The 15,748-nt window shown below is 36.3% G+C and overlaps 1 pseudogene; it reads left to right on the top strand.

The window, feature by feature from the left end:
* LOC133074500 (olfactory receptor 5V1-like) overlaps nucleotides 1–5,394 on the top strand; it is an 88,262-nt pseudogene extending 82,868 nt beyond the window's left edge.
* Nucleotides 5,395–15,748: the final 10,354 nt, after the last annotated feature.

Here is a 15,748-nt window from a genome sequence, read left to right as displayed (position 1 = left end):
AATTTCTTCAAGAAAATTAGAGATATCAAGGGAATATTTCATGCAAAGATGGGCACAGTAAAGGACAGAAATGTTATGGACCTAACAGAAGCAGAAGAGATTAAGAAAAGGTGGCAAGAATACATGGAAGAACTATATAAAAAAGATCTTCATGACCCAGATAACCATGATAGTGTGATAACTCACTTAGAGTCAGACATCCTGGAGTCTGAAGTCAAGTGGGCCTTAGGAAGAATCACTACAAACAAACCTAGTAGAGGTGATAGAATTCCAGTTGAGCATTTTAAGTCTTAAAAGATTGTGCTGTGAAAGTGCTACATTCAATATGCTGGCAAATTTTGAAAACTCAGCAGTGGCCACAGGACTGGAAAAGGTCAGTTTTCATTCCGATTCCAAAAAAAAGGCAATGCCAAAGAATGTTCAAACTATTGCACAGGTGCACTCATCTCACACGCTAAATAAGTAATGCTCAAAATTCTCCAAGCCAGGCTTCAACAGTATGTTAACCATGAACTTCCAGATGTTCAAGCTGGTTTTAGAAAAGGCAGAGGAACCAGATATCAAATTGCCAACATCCATTGGATCACAGAAAAAGCAGGAGAGTTCCAGAAAAACATCTACTTCTGCTTTATTGACTATGCCAAAAACTTCGACTGTGGGGATCACGACAAATTGGAAAATTCTTAAAGAGATGGGAATACCACACCACCTTACCTGCCTCCTGAGAAATTTGAATGCAGATCAAGAAGCAACAATTAGAACCAGACATGGACCAATGGACTGGTTCCAAATTGGGAAAGAGTATGCCAAGGCTGTATATTGTCACCCTGCTTATTTAACTTATATGCAGAGTACATCATATGAAATGTGGGGCTGAGTGAAGCACAGGTTGGAATGAAGATTGCTGGGAGACATATCAATAACCTCAGGTATGCACATAACACAACCCTTATGGCAGAAAACAAAGAAAAACTAAAGAGCCTCTTAAGGAAAGTGAAAGAGGAGAGTGAAAAGGCTGGCTTAAAACTCAACATTCAAAAAACTAAGATCATGGCATCTGGTCTCATCACTTAATGGCATATAGATGGGGAAACAATGGAAATAGTGACAGACTTTATTTTCTTGGGCTCCAAAATCACTGCAGATGGTGACTGCAGCCATGCAATTAAAAGACACTTGCTCCATGGAAGAAAAGCTATGACAAACCTAGACAGCATATTAAAGAGCAGAGACATCACTTTGCCAACAAAGATCAATCTAGTCAAAGCTATGGTTTTTCCAGTAGTCATATGGATGTGAGAGTTGGACCATGAAGAAGGCTGAGCGCTGAAGAATTGATGTTTTTGAACTATGGAGTCAGAGAAGACTTTTGAGAGTCCCTTGGACTGCAAGGATATTCAACCAGTCAATCCTAAAGGAAATCAGTCCTGAATATTCATTGGAAGGACTGATGCTGAAGCTCCAATACTTCAACCATCTGATGCAAAGAACTGGAAAAGACCCTGATGCTGGGAAGACTGGAGGCAGAAGTAAGAAGGGGATGACAGAGGATGAGATGGTTGGATGGCATCACTGACCCAATGGATGTGAATTTGAGCAGGCTCCAGGAGTTGGTGGTGGACAGGGAAGCCTGGCATGCTGCAGTCCATGGGGTTGCAAAGAATTGGATACAATTGAGTGACTGAACTGAACTGAACTGAATGTGATGCCTTCAGCTTCCTCTTTTTGCTCAGGATTGCTTTGGCTATTTGATGCCTTTAGTGGTTTCATACAAATTTTATAATTATTTGTCCTATTTCTGTGAAAAATGCTAGTAGTATTTTGGTAGGGATTGTAATTAATCTGTAGATCACTTTGCATAATATGGATATTTTAGCAATATTAGTTTTCCTAATACATAAACATATTTCCATTCATTAGTGCCTTAAATTTTTTCATCAATGTTTTATAGTTTTAATGTACTGATCTTTCACCTCTTTGGCAAAATTTATCTTAGGTATGTTTGATGCTATTGTAAATAGAATTGTTTCTTAAAGTCTTTTTCATTTTATTTGTTATTAGTATATAGATATGAAACTAACTTTTATAGGCTGATTCTGTACACTGAATCTTTATTAAATTGTTTATTATTTCTGTTTTGTGGTGAAGTCTTTAGGGTTTTATATGCATAATATTATGTAATCTTCAAACAGTGACAATTTTACTCCTTCTTTTCCCATTTGGATGTCTTTTCTTTCTTTTTGTTGCCTAACTGACCTGGTTATGACTTCTAGTATTATAGTGAAAAGAAGTGATAAGAGTTGGCATCCTTGTCTTGTTACTGATCTTCAGAAGAAAAGCTTTCAGCTTTTCACTGTTGAATATGTTAGCTGTGGGCTTATCAATATAGCTTTTATTATGTTGAGGTACATTCCTTCCATATCTAGTTTAAGACTTCTTATCACAAAAGTGTGCTGAATTTTGTCAAATGCTTTTCCTACATCCATTGAGATGATCATATAATTTTTGTTCTTCATTCTATAATGTGGTATATCACATTTAATGATTTGCATATATTAAACCATCACTGCATCCAAGAATGAATCCAGCTTGTTCATGGGGTATGATCCTTTTCACTGTGCTATTAAATTTGGCTTGCTAGTAGTTTTTTGAGGGATTTTGTGTCTGTGCTCAGAAGGATACTGACCTATAATTTTCTTGTAATATCTTTGTCTAGCTCTGGTATGAGAGTAATGTTTGCCTTGTAAAAATGAGTTTGGAAGTGCTCCCTCCTCTCAATTTTTTGGACGAATTGAGAATTAGTACTGATTCTTCCTTAATCTAAGAAGATCTTTTTAGCTTTAGAGACTTAACTCTTTACTCTGTCTAATGTTTATATTCTAATTTTGATGAGGTAAAATACTGCAAGATTTTTAAACATATAGCTTTCTCCCCTTCTATGCCCTATAGAGCTGTTTGATGGTTCTGCATTTTTCCCCTTAGAAGCCACATCAGTAGTGTCATCATCAGGTCAAGGCAATGGCAGAACTAGAAACCAGGGGACATGAAGACATAAGGATGCTGGTGAGAAAGAAGGGAAGCACCATGTCTAAGTGAGCAGACTAACTAGGATGATTTCACGCCAAGAGAGCAGATACACTGTTAGTACTATAGTTCCAAATACATGTTCAATTGAGCATGAAACATGAAGAATCTAGTTCTAAGATCCAAGGCCATGGCTACCAGAACAAGTGGACAAAATTTCCTTGTGCTTTGTAGAATCCCAACCTGAATAAACCTACATCCATGCATCTCTTTTCTTTCCCTAATGGAAAGGAGGAGAAGGCAGTCTTTCAGGCTTTAACCACTCACATCCTAACAAAAAAAAATCTGTCACTAAAATTCACCCACAAATGTCCCAAAAGAGATAAGAACCTGGTCTCATTGCATGCTGGGAAAAGATGATTGATATGACTTTAATGAATACACAAGAGAAACAATTGTTCTTCATTCTACAGTTTCTATTCAGGCTTTTGCCTTGTGTCTGCACTCTGAGGAGTCCTAGAACAGCTGCTTAGAGAAAGATTACATGGTACTCCCAAAAGGTCAGTCCACAGGTGCTTATAAATGTCCATGCTAGAAAAATGAGTTCCTAGAGAGACCATAGGATTTTCAACTCTTGCAGTAGACATTGAACATGTTCAAGGTAGCTCCTAGAATGGAAGGCCTCCTCATGATGCATGGCAGTCAACAGCCTGTTTTACAGAGAGTGTCTTTCCAGCCTAGGAACTAGAAAGAGACCAGCAAGTCCTTTCTAAAACTTTCAGCAAGAGTCAGTGATAAGTTGTTCATTTACCATCACAATTGAGAAAAATGCTGCTAAGTGTCAGGATATATATACTTCTTAAAAGCATATTATAAAATATTAAACACATATTTTCAATACCAGTTTCATGACATCTGTGTAATGACATAAATTTAGTATCATTTTTGTGTGTCTGTGTCTATAATGGTAATAATAAAACCAGAGTTGAAATGACCTTAGTGATCATTTGTTTGAAAGCCTGAGGGGTTCTTGAATTCCTTAAGTAAGATAATATGAAGGAGAAATTTGTTCATGGTAAATAATATATAATGCATAGTATTACTCCTATTCTAATTTTGAGAAGATAGAAATAATTTTCAGGGAGAAAGCATATCTCCTAGGCTATGCCATAGTATGACATTAAGGGCACAGAAAATATTTGTTTCAATAAAATGTAATTAAATTTGCATAAAATATATTTGGAACTCCTTTTGTTCACTACCTTGGGGATTTTCATCTTATGTTGCAGCACATTGACATTTGGGAGATGTGTTGGAAGCAACATATCTTTATTAACTATAAGAAAGTCTTGTATTTTGTGAATCATTTGCTTCTCCTATAGTCCCTTTCTTTTTAGAAATCTCATCAATTCAGGGTGATTCCTAGATAATTTCATTCTCACTCATTTGCCAATGAGATGATTTATAGGTTGGGAAAGAATGAAGCAGAGTTGCTGGTCTCTTGTTCGGAACTGAGCCATTGGTCTCCACTGGAACCACTGCTCTTATGGGAAAGCAGAACGCTAAGACCACCACAGTCCAAGAGGCCATGGCACCACATTTATGTCCCCAGATAATGTTAGTTTTCTCAGGTCAGAAAGATGTGTGCACAGAAATGTCCTCCTGATATTCCATCACAACCTCTTCCTTCTCTCTGGGCCTGACTATAGTACTGGATTTTGTGTTTTTCTTTTTCCACTGACTTCAACCTAAGTTGTTTGTGAGTGGTCTTTGTACCCCAAGCTTGGTTCCCCCGTTCAGCTTTAGTAAGCAGAGGGATCAGATGCCACTGGGAGTATTGAGCCTGGGTCAGTGACCTGAGGCTCCCTCTCTTGGAGAAGTCAACAGTGGAGGCCAGCCCTTCTCCACTCTGACAATCACATTCATGAGAAGGAACTCAGGTTTTTAACAATGGCTCTGTGCTATCCATGGGATAGGCTGGTGGACAGGTACAATTTCCTGTCTAATTTCTATAGAGTCACACTCTTCTCAAACCTAAGACTAAATGCACTGGTTAAGAAATGACCATCTAGATCACTTTCGAGGCAGAAATATATGTTGAGAAATCCTTGCCAGATAAACACTTCCTATTCTCATGCTGGGGCTGTTCAGGGATAGGGATAATGGTAGAAAAGTAAAAAAGCCAGTCATTCAACTCTTTCTGTAAGGGTAAATCCAAGAAATTGGTTTGGCTAATGTTATCAGTAACTTTTTTGTTTCTGTGGGGGTTTTTATCTGTGTGCTGAATTGTCAGGAAATTTTAAAGGTGTGGATATTTTTCCTATTTGGCTCTCTTTTTTTTTCTTTCCATAGAATGCTCTAGCAGTATGATGAACTTTTGATTATGGCTTTCACGGTCAGATGGATGGGATAAATTCCAAACTATGATAATAGTAGCTGTGTAACCTTAAGCATCGGTTTCCTCCTTTATAAATCCTAATAAAATAAATAAGCTTGTGATAAATACGTGAGATTATGAATACTAAGCATCCTACCCAGTACCTGATAAATCATAAGTACACCTAAACAGTAGCTAGACTGTTTGACTATTATAAAACTTTGGATAAAACTATGCAAGGATGGAAAGGAAGTTGGGATTATCTGTACTCTGGCTTCTTTTATATGGTCAATCATATATGCATATAAAAAAAGGATTAGAAAGACCCACACAAAACTGTTGACAGTGGTGCTGGGCAAGTAGTGGTATAAAGGTGAAGATATTCCATTTTCATTTGATGTGTCTTTGACTCAGGGAAATTTTTAGCATATGCTTTTTTTTAAATTTAGAATCCAATAAAATTTTAAATCTAAATAGATAATGAGGAGACCTGCCTGTATAAGTCTTTGTAACTTCCTGTGGTTCTATAAGTATTTCAAAATAAAGTTTCCTAAGTAAAATATGGGATCTACTTATCTATCTGACATAGCGTCAGTCACGTGGAATGTTATCATCCCAAAGGATGTTCATAAATGTGAAATACAGATTTTCCAGGTAAAAGGTAGGCAAAAAGGAAAGAGTACTTAATACCTTAAGTATGACCCAGTCATAGGAATATGAAATTTTCAAGGTTCAGGTAATGTCATATTTTCAGATATGTAATGACATTGGTAGAACAATGGAGTCGGAGGGCTGAAAGGAACTGTGTAAATGATCTTTACTTAAGACGTTAACCAATCATCTTTGCAGGAGACATAGCAATCTAGCCTTTCCTTGAACAGCTACCATGATGGGATCTCATTGCTCTTTATATATGATAAAATGCTTGCTTATCTAGGCAAAGTTAAGTTAGAGAAATAAGAAGTTGCAAGGCTAAAGAAGACAAAGGAAGAGCAGATATCAAACAGGCCAATTAAATACAAGAGTGAGGATATTTCACTTCAACATGTGTTTGTCAAAGTAGCCAAGTGGACTATCAAGAAATACTTGAAATGAAGCAGGCAAACAGAGTGTGAACCAGCACCTCATCCTTGATCCATTAGTAGGTGAAGGAATATCGCTCAGTGGTAACACTGAGGCTCTGAATTCAGACCACCGGGATAACATTTTGAAGGTTTGAGCTTCTGGAGCCATTAACAGTGCTTTGAATTTCATGGAGTAATTCATGAAGAGTGCCTGGCACATAGGATATGATTAAAAATTAAATGAGAGGCATAGTGATGGTATTTACAGTGTGGACAATCGGAGAAGAAAACACAGTGTTCACTTTGAGGCAGCCTTGACTGATAATCACAATTTAGTAGGAAGGATTCCAAAGCTGAACAGACAAGAGCAAGGTCATGTTTCCATCATTACCATAGGCTGAGATGAAAGCAAAATTCATTCATCTTACCTGATGGAAATACACGTGATTTATATGCACATAAAATTTGAGAAGCGCTTGCCTATTTGATGACTTCTGAATATTTCATCTGGTTTCCTACATGTCTATACAATAGGGAAGGGTACAAAAAGAAACCAGGGCCAAAGCAAAAATAGTTTATATTCCGTAGCAATAAATTAACTTTGACATAGACACCCCAGATCTTCCGGATTTTCTTTTAGAAAAATTATCCTGAGTATATTTACTAATCATTGTGTAACTGTGTGCATGTGTTTTAAGTAGGTGGACAATTTACTAGGCCACATGAAAGTGGTATTTAAATTTTTCATCATTGCTTTGTATTACTAGAAATATGAAAAGATGTTTTCCTTATGTGCTTTAAGGGTTTTCACAATTACACCAATTACCTTAGTTTATATTATGCCCATTTTGTTTCCTAAATAAACCCCCAAGGTTAGTCAACAAAACACTTGATTAGCTATTATTAGCTAATGTGTGTGTCTACTCGTTTGTTTAGAAAAGCGATTAAATTCAGGTATGTAAAAGTGTTACTTCTTTTCAAAGTACTTCATTGAGCTTTATTTTTTCATTGGGTATGTTATACTGAACTTATTTTAATCTTTAAAGAAAAATACACGTTTTAAACTAAATTCAGTAAAATTTCTTTCAAGATACACATTTTTGTATATAGAACCAGCATTAAAAACCTCCTCCTCAACCTATTTATACTATAAAACCTATCCTTACTGAAGAGTAGAAAGTTATTGCCGTAAAGCAGAGAGTTTGAGACTGTCTGTTTGTGTGCAATAGCATGGAAACTCCAAGAGGCAAGGATTCAGGATGTCACATAAACTCTAGTGTGGAAGTGGTGCCTATTTATGATGGATTTTGATGTTGATGAAGATTCATCATTGTTACCTTATACAATGTAAGCATCAGGAGTATGGAAAATGAAATAAATATCACTCTTTGACCCATAGTCCTAGCTCACAAAAAAATTAGACTAGCCTGTCAGACCAAAACAAACAAAAAATCTCACCATGGTTCTGATTCCACTACATTTATATATCTTGCCCCATTAATATACTCCTTGGGGATGGACTTCAAATAATTGTAAAACATTTAAAACAAGCAGTATGTGCAACTTCAGAAACCAAATTTCTAAAAATCACTAAACATTTAAAATTCACTTTTGTAATTTTGCTATATACAAATGATGCATTACTTTCTCTTTGTGGGACCTCCTTCCATGAAAGATTTCATGTCTTTCTATGAATAAACCTAGATATCTACCTACAAAAAAGGTTGTTATCTACCTTTTTGATATCATGACTTAAGAGAAAATGCTCATTACTGATTTTTAATGAAATGAAATCTACCTATGCAGTTGATAGAGAAAGTAAACCACAGAACATACATATCACACAAGGATTTTCTTAAAGAACATGCAGATTGTCAGCCCAACTCTAACATTGCTTTACTGTGAAAGGATGCCTATAGCCAATCTGGAGAGAGTGTTGAATATCAGTAAACCTTCTTGCATATATCTTCCATCATACTGTGAATTTGGGGGGATCACAGGAGTCCCACCCTAGCCTTCTTCTCTTACTTTGTCTATTCTCCTTGGTTGATTTCATGTACACCTATGGATTCAAAAGCTACCTTCAAGAAAATGACTCCCAAATCTGTTTCTAACCAGATTTAGCCTGTCTCCTGAGGTTAAATCCTTTATTTTCAACTGCCTATTGGGCACTTGCACATGGATATCCCATAACTATCCAACACTCAACATTACTCTATTAATGATCTAATCTACTGTCTCACCTCCCCATGCCTAGTGCACCTCATTTATTTCCTACTTTAATGAATGATCTCAGCCTGCCCAAACTGATTCAAATCCTTACCACCCATCAACTTCAAAGTGCTCCAAGTATGTCTCCTTCCCTGTGAATAACTGCTTCATGGATTTTCTCCAACCTCCAAAACTCTACATCTTCAGTTATGGTTTCATGCTGATAAGGTTTTAGTTTTCAGACTTCTGTCTTGGACAACCAAAGGTGTTTTAACTGAGGGCACATGAACGATGAAGGACTCTGGGGATGGGTTTCACAATTATATGACCCCACTGGAATTATATGGAAGATTCTGTGCATGGGCATAAATGCATTTTCTGGATCTAGAGACTTTCATCAGTTTCTAAAACCCAGGCTCTTACCTTCCAGATGTCTCCTGCTTCCAGTCTGCCCTCACCTAAAACATGGTCTGTGGGCCACTGCTGCTACTCTGCAACCAATCCTGTCTATTCTCACACCAAAGCCTGGCAGCCTTGATGTCTGGACCCCTTGAGGCCCATGAGGAAAGAGAGGATATTTTCTGAGACCCTCGTTGAAGGACTGTTCAGTTTTTGTTTTTTCCCAAGAAGCCAGCTCAGAGGCAGGTCTGATATGGCCTCCACAAGCTAGTCCTAGTCCCCAAAGCAGTTGCATCCCCAACACCTCCTCTGAGGTAGCTAATGAGGTTGTCCTTTATGTGCAAAATCACTAGATTTCTTAGAACTAATGATGGAGCTTGGTAGTAACCAGTCAGGGCTGACTTACCAGGTACCTGCAACTAACAGGAACCTCCAGGGATTAGGGAGGCAGCTGTAGGTGAGGTAGCTGCCAGCAAAGCTCAGAATCCTGCAGTCTTCCTTCTTCTGGGATGCTCTCAGGGAAGTTCACTAGGGTCCCAGAGACCTCTGGATTCTTACTCCTATAAACAGGAAGACAACAGAGGTCCCACAAGTTTGTTTGCCCTTAGCTGAACAGACCCATGCTGTCTGTTTTACTTGAGATTTCTGCCATCAATATTGCTTGGGATGCAAACCTGTATATGGGACATTGTTCTTGCACACAGCACCTCCCTCAATCTCACACACACACACACACACATGCACACACACACACACACTGTGAGCATTATTTTTCATCAGTGGTCCAAAACCCATGGGACTAACAACCAGGTTCACTCCAAATTAATCACTGTGAATCATGAATCGTTATTCTTGTGTATGCCTGAAGAGACAAGACTGTAGACAGGGAAACAATCTGAAGGCAGTTACAATGGTTCAGATAAAATGTGATAAGTTTCTGAACTGTAACTGCGGTAGAAGGAAAAGTAGAAAGATGAGAAAATGGAAGAAAATATTTAGGTGGTCTTAGTGACTGGTTGTATTTGGGTCTGACAGATATGGTCAGAAATGAAAATTGCATGAAAAATGTCTGTTTTTATCTTTTTCGTATTTTATTTTTAAAAAGGGAATTATATTTCACACACAATAAAATGCACAAACCTTAAGGTTATAGGTTGACTGATTTTTAGATATATGCATACATGTAATCACTATTCAAGTTAAGATATAGAATATTTCCATCATCTCAGAAAATTCCTTTCTACTCCTTTCCCATCAGTGTTATTCAGAGGTAACTACTATGTTCATTTTATCACCATAGATTAGTTTTGACTATTTGTGAACTTCTTTTAAATGGCTACTATGGTACAAATTAAGTCTTTATTTTTTTAAAAAAATGTTTTAGATTCATTCAGTGTTTATACATGTATCAGTATTTTAAGTAACTGGGTAGTATTCCAACGTATGAATATGCCACAGTTTTGTATCCATTCTCCTGTTCATAGGCAGAGTGTTTATATCTAGTTTATATTATTAATATTACAAACAAATTGGCTTAGATCACTATTAACCATGTGAGCATATGCACCTACTTTCCTCAGATATGTACCTAGGAATGTTTCTAGATGCCTAGGAATGTGCCTAGGTGTTGCTGGGTCATAGGGTAACTGGATGTTTGACTTTATTAGTTCAGTTCAGTCACTCAGTCATGTCCAACTCTTTGCAACCCCATGGACTGCAGTATGCCAGGCTTCCCTGTCCATCACCAACTCTCGGAGCTTGCTCAAGCTCATGCCCATCAAGTCAGTGATGCTATCCGATCACCTCATCCTCTGTCGTCCCCTTCTCCTCCTGCCTTCAATCTTTCCCAGCATCAGGGTCTTTTCCAATGAGTCAGTTCTTTGAATCAGGTGGCCAAAGTATTGGAGCTTCAGCAGCTGTCCTTCCAATGAATATTCAGGACTGATTTCCTTTCTATTGTTTTCCTCTATTTCTTTGACTTTATTAAAAACTTCCAAATAGTTTTCAAAAGCAGTTATACGGACTTCCGACTTCAACTCGGAGATTTAGAGAGCTGGATTGTTGCTTCCAGCAGTGTAACAACAACAGTAAAGCTGGACATAATGCAAATTAATGACTTTTCTTGAAGGCTTTAGGTAATAGAAGTTTCAGGGTAAACAACTAAACAGAAAACTAGGGAGGCATAGACTCTTGCAGGGAGAAACAGGAACCAAAATTTTTTTTTTTAACCTGGGGCAGAATCCATCAGATGCCATGTAAGTTGATAAGACTCAATTTCTTTGTGAATTTAATGAATCACAAAACACTAAGTATGGGCCTAGAGGCTCAATGATAAAGAGGAGACTCCGGTTCAATCCCTGGGTTGGGAAGATCCCCTGGAGAAGGAAATGGCAACCCACTCCAGTATGCTTGCCTGGGAAATACCTTGGATAGAGGAGCCTGGCAGGCTACAGTCCATGGGGTCACAGAAGAGTTGAACACAACTTGGCCACTAAAGGACAAACAGTAGGCCTGCATGAGAGTGTGAAGTCCCTAGGTACCACAGATAGGAAAGTTTGCACCCTCTTGCTTTCCTCCACGAGCTCCACCAAATGCTCACAGCGAAGAGCAAGAAGCATTGAGAAAGCTTCCCTAGATGGAGCTGTCTGGAGGAAGAAGTTGGAGGGAACAGCAGTGAATGCAAAAACTTCTTCCAAACCCATTTACCATATTTTTTGCTACAGAAGTAAAATTGTAATCTGCAGGCAAAAGCAACAACAAAAAAAAAACTGTCACCTTGGGACATTCTGGAAAAACATTGTAGCTGAGAAGGGACAGGTACAAAAATTCCACTACTCAGGGAGAGGCAGGAATATGTGCAAGGACCAACACTATAGCTGGTGGAGGGGCAGGATCACTTGGGAAGGCCATACCCCCAAGACCCAGGTTCACAGTACCTCAGATTAAGACTTAAGTGTAATATCACAGGAAACCTCCCCACTCCCCCACGTCCCACCCCACTCCCAGTTCCCCACCCTCCACCCCCCAACAAACAATGAGTGAAATTAACAGTGGAATACCATTGCTACAGTGGAATCAAGAAAAAGATTATCTCTGGGGGATAGTAGTATGAAAGGAAGACACATAGCAGATAGGGAGAGTAACAACTGAGAAAAATAAAACCTCTGGCAAACTGGCTTAACCCTAAGTACAAGAAATCAGTGGAGAAATTTGAAGCCTGTAGTGCACTGAAGGTAACCATAGCGACAACAAACTCCAAAGTCAGGCCAACTCCTCAATAGATTAACCCTAACTCCCACACTAAAGGTCTAGCACAAGGGAAGGCTCATCTCCAAGCCTCATCTCCCCCAAATTTACCTCTGTCTCTACTGTCTTAATTGTTCAGTTTCAACAAAAAGTTATGAAGTATATTAAGAGGTAAAAAACATTCTAAAGAGATAAAACAAACATCAGAATCAGACTCAAGATATGACAAATGTTAAAACCAGACAAGGAATTTAAAATAACAATGGTTAATAGATTAAGGCATTCAATGAAAAAAGTAAACAACAAGCAAAATTGGGGTAACATCATCAGGGAGATAGAAACAATACTAAGAGCTATCTTATAGTACCAAACATAAACATAATTGGAATCTCAGAAGTGGGATTATAAAAAAAAAAAATCACACATCTCAATAGATGTAGGAAAAACTCAACAAAATTTAACATTCATTTATAACAAAACTCTCAATAAAGTAAGTATAGATGGAACTTCCTTAACTGTTAAGGGAATTTTTTAAAAAAGCAAAAAGCAAAAAATACCCTACCCTTAACATCATATTTAATGGTAAAATGCTACAAGATTTCCCCACAAGTTCAAGAACAGACAAGGATGTCCTTTCTAACCCCTCCTAATTCACATTGTTTTAAGTTGAATTTACCTGATGTTGATGCATCTTAAGTTATTGGCTATGTAGATATAGTCTTTTGTGAAGTGTGTATTCATGTCTCCCAATTTTCAATTGGGTTGTTCATTTGTTTTTTGTGTTTTTGTTACTGATTTATAGGCATTTAAAATATAGTTTGAATGTTACTGCTTTGTGAGATAAATATATTTTGCCAGTCTCTATACTGCTCTTTAATCTTTAATAGTGCTTTTTGAAGAGCAAAAGTTCTTAATTTTGATAAAAAGTAGGATTATTAATTTTGTATAAGTTGAGAATTAAGACTATTCATTTTTCATACCTATATTCAGTTGCTCCAGCTCCTTTTATTGAAAAATCTTTAATATATTGAATGGCTTTGGTAGTTACACTGAAAATCAATTGCCAGTGTATGTTATGGATCCATTTCTGAACTCTATTATGTTCCACTGATCTGTTTGCCTTTCCTTACAATAGTGCCAGCCTATCTTAATTATTTATAATTATTAATTCTTGAAATATGAAAGGGTAAGTTCTCCAACTTTATCTTCCAAGATTATCTTGACTATTCTAGAGCCATTAAATTTCCATATAAGCTTTAGAATCAGTTTGTAAATTGCTCAAAAAGGACTACTGAAATTTTTATTTGAATTGTATTGAAACTATAGGATGATATTTGCCTCTAATTTCCCTAAGCAACATTTTGTGCTTTACAATGAAGAGATCTTGCAAATTTTTTGCTAAATTTATTACTACATACTTGTTGATAATTAAAGCTATTGCAAATAGTATGGTTTTAAATTATATTTCCAGGGTTTATTGATTATAGAATATAATTAATCTTTGTATGTTGACTTTGCTTCCTGAGATTTTCATAAATATTACTTCTTTAATTCCTTTTGATTTTCTACATACACAATCATGACATCTGTAAATAAAGGTAGGTTGACATCTTTCAAACTTTTGTGCCTTTTACTGTTCTTGCCTTATTGCATTAGTTAGGACTTCTGGTACAATTTTGAATAGAAACTCTGAGAATGGCCATTATTGTTTAATGTGTTACACAGAATGTGTCACTATTAAGTATAATACAAGCTATATATTTTATCAGGTTGAGGAAGTTCCATTTATTCCCAGTTTGTTATATGTTTAATTTTTATTATGAACGGGTATTGAACTTTGTCAAATGCTTTTTTCGGCATTTATTGAGATGTTTACAGTTTTTCTCCTTTATTCTGTTAATAGAGGGTGGCAATGATTACTTACATTCCTGTAATAAGCCAAAACACACTCTTGTATATTATTTAAGTATCACTGGATTTGATTTGATGGTATTTTGTTCAGACTTTTTGTGTCTGTGTTCCTGAGGGATATCAGCTATAATTTTCTTCTCTTGTAAATACCTCATTACATTTTCATGTCAAGATTATGTCCTTATAAAACAAATTAGGAAGTATTCCCTGATTTTATTGCTGAAGAGATTTTGTAATACTATATTATTTCTTCTTAAAATGTTTGGTAGAATTCACCACAAAACAATCTGGGCCTGGAATTTCTTTTTAGAAAGGTTTTTAATTGCAGATGAAATTTCTCTGATAGATTCATATCATTCAATTTTGTGTTTTTACATAACAATTCTTAGTAAGAATAAAGATGAAACATGGTTTATTTTTATTTCTCCCATATAAGTTATCAATAGCAAGATATTATCAAGATTTCCTCCAATGTTTTCTTATAAAAAATCATAATTTTAGCTTTTAAGTGTTAGTCTTTAAACATTTTGAGTTAATTTTGTGTATTATATAAGCTAAGGGACCACTTCATTCTTTTGCATGTGGATATTCAGTTTTCCCAGAACCACTCGTTGAAGAAACTTTTTATCCCATTAAATGGTCATGGCGCTCTTGCTGAAAATCAATTAAAATGTTTGTATGAGTTTATTTCTAGGCTCCTTATTCATTCCATTGGTCTATATGTCTGTCTTATGCTAGTACAATAATACCATTGCTTTGTAGTAAGTTTCAAAGTCAGGAAGTGTGAGTACTCCAACTTTATTGTTTTTTTGCCAAGATTGTATTGACTATTCAGGGCCTTTTGCAATTTCATATGAATTTGAGGATTGGCTTTTCCATTTCTGTGGGAAAAATCTAACAGAATTTTGATACTGATTGGGTAAAATCTGTAGATCATTTTGGAATACTGACATCTTAACAATATTAAGTCTTAACCATGAACATAGGATGACTTGCCATTTTTAATGTCTCCTTCAATTTCTTTCAGCAATGCTTTGTGGGTTTCGGTATAAAAAGTCTTTTCACCCTTTAGGGAGACTTATTATAAGTACTTAATTCTTGTAGATATTATTATAAATAGAAGTGATTTTTAAAATTCCTTTTTAGGTTGTTCATTCTTAGTGTACAGAAACAAAAGATTTTTGCATGTTTAATTTCACTGAATTTGATTATAAGCTCTAGTACCTTTCTTGTAGTTTCTTTGGTACTTTCTCTGTATGAGATTATGTCCTCTGTGAATAGATAGTATTACTTCTTTCTTTCCAATTTGGGAAATTGTACTCCTAACAGTCTAAAACTATAACCAAAGCTCAAGATTTACATAACTGAAAAAACCTACAATGGAGTACACTAAAAAGTAGCACTGATTCTGATTCAGCAGGTGATTAATTTCTTTATATTTTTCTACATTTTCCTAATTTTTTGTAATGAAATTATATTTCTTAGAAAAAAATTAAGATGTTTACTAAAAAGGGCA

The sequence above is a fragment of the Dama dama genome, chromosome 20 (assembly GCF_033118175.1).
Source record: "Dama dama isolate Ldn47 chromosome 20, ASM3311817v1, whole genome shotgun sequence".
Lineage (NCBI taxonomy): Eukaryota > Metazoa > Chordata > Mammalia > Artiodactyla > Cervidae > Dama > Dama dama.
This window is presented reverse-complemented; position numbering and strand designations above follow the sequence as displayed.